The following is a 6000-nucleotide window of genomic DNA, read 5'->3' as shown; positions in this document are numbered from 1 at the left end:
TGGAGGCTAAGACAGGACAAGCAACTCTTCTAGGATTACACAGTGAGCAAGTGACTGAGGCAGAATTTTTAAAAATTAAATTAGCTTTGGTTTTTGGTCTGTGTTTTCTTTTGCAACATGGCTGATATGGATATGGGGCAGCTAGGTGGCACTAGGATAGAATACCAGGCCTGGAGTCTGGAAGACTCATCTTTCAGAGTTCTAATCTATCCTCAGACACTTACTAGCTGTATGACCCTGGACAAGTCACTTAAGCCCCTTTAACCCAATTCCTCATCTGTCAAATGAGCGGGAGAAGGAAATAGCAAATCACTCCAGTATCTTTGCCAAGAAAACCCCAAATGGGGTCACAAAAAGTCTGACATGACTGAAACGAATGAACAACAAAACATGGATTGTGTTTTGCGCAACTCTACATGTATAATCTAAATCAAATTGATTGCCTTCTCAAGGAAGGGAGAGGAGAGAAAGAGAGGGAGTTTGAAACTTAAAAATTTTTTAAATGAATGCTAAAAAAGTTGTATATGTGGTTTAAAATATTTAATTAAATAAATACAAATGTATTGGGGGAAATTAAATTACTTATTTTTTTTCAATGAGTGAAAATCCATCTTCTCTCCCTCTTAGCCCCTTCTTCCATTGAAAAAGAAAGAAAAACAATATCTTTAAGAAATAACACATAATCAGACAAACAAATAAAAAATCCTATGTTGGTCATGTCCAAAAAATATGTGTCTCTATCTGGCCCTGAGTCTACCACTTCTGTCAGGTGAGTAGCATGTTTTATCATGAATTCTGAAGTAGAATTCAAACACAAGTGTTCCTCACTCTAAATCCAACACTCTATCCACTTTGCTTTCCAAGTCACTTAATATTTCTGAGCTTCACTTTATATAGGAGGATGGATAGACTTGAAGTACCCAGAAGCCCTAGGTTTGAATCCTGCTTCTGACACTTACTAGCTGGACAGTTCAAACTCTCTGAGTTTTAGTTTCTTCGTCTGCAAAAATGAGGATAATAATAACACCTAACACACAGGGTTATTGCTAAAACCCAAATGAGTTGTCATATGCAGAGAGTTTTGCAAACCTAAAACTATATGTGTCAGCTATTATTATTGTTACTAATTTGTTTTATTATTACTCATTTATAAGATGAAGATAATGAGATTTGTCTCCCTCCTTGAGTTGTTGAGAGAATTGAAAGAGATTTAAGGTACTATATAAATGCAAAATGTCATTAATGCTGCCATCATTCTTCTCCTCTCTACGCTCCCCACCCCAGCCTGGAAGGGGATAGGAGGGAAGGGGAGATAATAGTGAGTGTCTCCCAAGGCTACCCTGGACCCTCTTCTCTTTTCTCTCTATATTACTTCATTTGGTGGTCTCATCAGTTTCCATAGATTCAATCATCTTTACACTGATGATTTCCAGATCTGTTTATCCATAATTTCTCTCCTGATCCCCATCCTCATATAACCAGCTGACTATTGGACATCTTGAATAGGATGTCTTGTAGATATCTTAAACAACAAGTATTTTTAAAGTACCTACTATGTGTCAGGCACTGTGCTAATCCTCCAGGGTACAAAGGCAAAATTTAAACTTCTTCACAAGTATGAGGGAACTGTGGCAGGGATAGCAATCAGAAAGATGTGGCAAAAATCTATGCAAGAATGATGAGGAAGAGGTGTGGGTTTTGGGAAAAGAGAATCATTCTGTATTGAGTACGTTGAGTTTGAGATGCCTCTAGTAAATGCAGTACAAAATGTCTATGAGGCAGTTGGTGATGCGGACTAGATCACAGAAGAAAGATTAGGGCTGGATACATATAGATTAATTATTTATTGATATCTGTGGCACTTCACGCCTAGTCTCCTTTTCCCCACGGATTCTGGTCTCTCCCTCCTCCAATGCTCCCTTCCAAATGGCAAGAGCAACAGCTGTAGTCTGCCACTCCACACGGTCCCAATTTTGGGGTAAGAACGGGTGTGTGGTGGGGTTTGCTGTATTACTAAGCTAGCAATGCCTGGTGCAGCAGCATAGTACCTGATCTTTTCCTATCGTTAATTTTAACCCAGTTTCCTTCAAACTGCAATTCCTGAAAGAAAACAAAATCCTTTTGAAGAGCCAGAACCATCTTCTCTCTGCCCCAAGGCCCCAAACAGGCCTTGCATAGGCAACATTATACTTGTATCTGATCTAGCTCAAACAAGAATTTTTCAGAAAGTTCTGAATAGTATGTAAATGTACTCATTTGGCTTTCCTAAGCAAAATGCTACAAACACTGTTCACTAGTAGCGCTAAATATACTAGGAAAGATTTAAAATGTTTTGCAATTCCTTGAGACTAAAGCCATCTGACATTAATTTTCCCATTTTCTGGCCTGGTTAGTATCTACCCCTCTCATTTTGTCTGAAAGCTCAAGCATGTGCTCACCATGTCACCAAGTTATTTGCCCCAGGTCTCTCTAGATAGCAGAAGCAATAGAAGAGTTTAAAAAAAAAAAAAAACAAATGCAAGTGTTTACCCAACCAAGTGCCTCAGAGCAAAGGCTGTAACACTGGTTTCCTGCATTGAGATGATCCCTTACCCTGCCCTGGAATCTGGCTCTGCCTCCAAGCTCTGCACCCAACCACTAAGATTTAGCCAGCCCCAGAAAACAGAAGGCTTTAGGGCTCTGCAGGACTTCTCAAGTTCCCCTCAGCACTATGGTGCTGTGGACCTGGAATAATAATGCTGGATACCTTGGGGGAAGGCACGAAAGATTCCTAGAAAAAAAAATGGTTTCATCGCAGCTCCTTAAGTCTCAGGTTCCTGGGGTCAAGTATTGCTACAAAGTGGCTGCTAAAGTGAACCCCTAGCAAAAACTGGGAAAACTGGAAAATGGTACGGCAGAAACTAGGCATAGACCAACATCTTACACCGTATACCAAGATAAAGTCAAAATGGGTACACGATTTAGAGATAAAGGCTGATACTATGACCAAACTAGGAGAGCAAGGAATAGTTTACTTCAGAGTTTACTTTTACTTATGGAGAGCAGAAGAATTCAGGACCAAACAAGAGATAGGGAACATTATGAAATGCAAAATAGATAATTTTGATTACATCAAATCGAAAAGTTTTTGCACAAAGCCAATGCAACCAAAATTAGAAGGGAAGCAGAAAGCTGAGAAGCACTTTTTACAACCAGTGTCTCTGATAAAGGCCTCATTTCCAAAATATATAGAGAATTGAGTCAAATTTATAAGAATACAAGTCATTCCCCAATTGATAAATGGTCAAAGGATATGAACAGGCAATTTTCAGAGAAAGTAAAGCTATCTATAGTCATATGAAAAAAATGCTCTAGATCACTATGGATTAGAGAAATGCAAATCAAAACAACTCTGAGACACTATGTCATACCATCAGATTGGCCAACATGACAAAATACGAAAATGATAAATGTTAGAGAAGATGTAGGAAAATTGGAACACTAATAGATTGTTGGTGGAGTTATGAAGTGATCCAACCATTCTAGAGAGCAGTTTGGAACTGTGCCCAAAAGGCTATAAAAATGTGCATAGCCTTTGACCCAGCAATACCACTTCTAGGTCTGTATCCCAAAGAGATCATAAAAAAAAAGGTAAAAGGACCCATATGCACAAAAACATTTATAGCAGCTCTTTTTGTGGTGGCAAAGAATTGGAAATTGAGGGGAAATTCCCCATCAATTAGGGAATGGCCAAACAAGTTGTGGTATATGAATATAATGGAATACTGTTGTTCCATAAGAAATGATGAGCATGCAGATTTCAGAAAAACCTGAAAAGACTTACATGAACCGATGCTGAGAGAAGTGAGCAGAACCAGAAGAACATTGTGCGCAGTAACAGCTACATTGTGCGATGACTAACTTTTATAGACTTACCTCTTCTTAGCAATGCAAGGGTCTAACACAACTCCAAAAGACTAATGATGGAAAATGCTGTCCACATGCAGAGAAAGAACTATGGAGTCTGAATGCAGATAGAAGCATACTATTTGTTCTCTTTGTTTGTTTCTTCTTTCTCATGGTTCCTCCCATTGGTTCTAATTCTTCTCTATAACATTACTAATATGAAAATGTGTTTATTATGAATGTATATGTAGAGCCTATATCAGCTTGCAGGCTGTCTTGGGGTGGGAGGAGGGGACGGAGTGGAAAAATTTAAAATTCAAAATCTCGTGGAAGTGAACGTTGAAAACTAAAAATAAGTAAATAAAATTTAAAAAATAATAAAGTGATGCCCTAAAGATGTGCTTCTTCCTTGAAACTGGGTAGCTGTAAGGGGCAGCTAGGTGGCGCAGTGGATAAAGCTCCAGCCTTGGAGTCAGGAGGACCTGGGTTCAAATGCGGCCTCAGACACTTGACACTTAACTAGCTGTGTGACCTTGAGCAAGTCACATAACCCCGATTGCCCAGCAAGAAAAAAGAAAAAGAAACTGGGTAGCTCCAACTGGTTTAGGACATTTCCATAGTTCCATAGGGTCCTTGGTGTACTACTAGGAAGTTAGGAGGAAGCTAGCGTCAGAACTAGGAATTCAGTCTAAGGGAAAAACTCCTTTCCTTGATGGTAGAATTTATGCCTTCTTCCTTTCTCTTTGACTTTTCATACATAATCTTTCATTAACTAATGCTGCTTTTACCCCCAAAATGTTTCTCCCATCTATCTCCTTCTTTCTACTACCACCACCCTAACTCAGACTCTCATTACCTCTGCCTTAGTGTAATTGAAAGAGCTCTAGACTTGGACTCAGAAGATATGGGTTCAAACCCTGGATGGAAATCTTGTCATCTGCCTTGACACCTCTTCACCCTTACCATTCAACTGAAATTGCCCTTTCTAAGGTTACCAATGGACTCTTTGTTTTCAATCTTTTTTTTTATTCATATTGGATTTTGCTAAATTCATTGGCCTTTTCTCAGCCCTCCTCCTTCTTGACTTTTTTGTAGCTATATGCAGCATAGATTAGAGAGGAGAGCATGAGGCAGAGAGAGCAATTTGCAAGCTATTGAAGTAGTCCAGGCAAACAGTGATGAGGGGACTAAACAAAGGTGGTTTTGGTATAAGCAGAGAGAAGAGGATAGATATAAGAGATATTGAGGACACAGAATCAACAGGATTTGGCAAGTGAATGGATATTGGGGCGAGGTGTGCGATCTTGTGTGTGTGTGTGTGTGTGTGTGTGTGTGAGAGAGAGAGAGAGAGAGAGAGAGAGAGAGAGAGAGAGAGAGAGAAGAGTTAAGTAACTCAGAAGTTGCCAACCTGGATGCCCTAAGTGCTATCTTTTTCCACTGAGTAAACATGATTATTATACTCTCTCAATCTGATTTACATTTCATTATTGCATCCTTTTTTTATTTCCCTTAAAAGACTTCGAATTCCCTTTCCTTTCAAAGACTTCAAATTCCTTAACGCAAAGTCTTGTTTATCTTGCACACACTTCATTATGCCTGGTCCCTTATCCTATACAAAGTAGATCCTGAATAAATATTTATTGACTTGAACTTAGGACACAACTGGAGATCTCCAAGGCAGGCAAATACGGCCATTGTTTATGCTTGCTGTTAGCAGATTCCAGTCCATGTTGGCTTCACTCTCTCTCCCCTGCAACAGTTCTGGAAGAAATTAATATTATAAGAAGTAGGGTTCGATTCATCAGGCATTTGCTGGGTGCCTACTGAATACTCAGCACTATTCTAAGACTTTAGGTGGCAAAAGGACAACAACAATAACAATAACAATAATAATAATAAATTTCAGTACTTCAGAGATCTGTGATCTTGCTAGTTTGGGAAATTCCTGTGTTGACTGATCTCAGTCCCTCTTTATTGAGATGGTCTCAAGAAGTGCTAATTCATGAACAGATTCTCCAAACTTATCTAGGCTAAGCCTCAGACAATGAACAAGGCAGTCCTACTGGACTCAAGCATTTCCAGCTTGATAGGACCTGACAGATTTTACTGATATGA

This window comes from Phascolarctos cinereus, unplaced genomic scaffold (assembly GCF_003287225.1).
Source record: "Phascolarctos cinereus isolate Bilbo 61053 unplaced genomic scaffold, phaCin_HiC Scaffold_3;HRSCAF=262, whole genome shotgun sequence".
NCBI lineage: Eukaryota > Metazoa > Chordata > Mammalia > Diprotodontia > Phascolarctidae > Phascolarctos > Phascolarctos cinereus.
The sequence above is the reverse complement of the archived record's forward strand: the minus strand, read 5'-3'. Positions refer to the sequence as shown.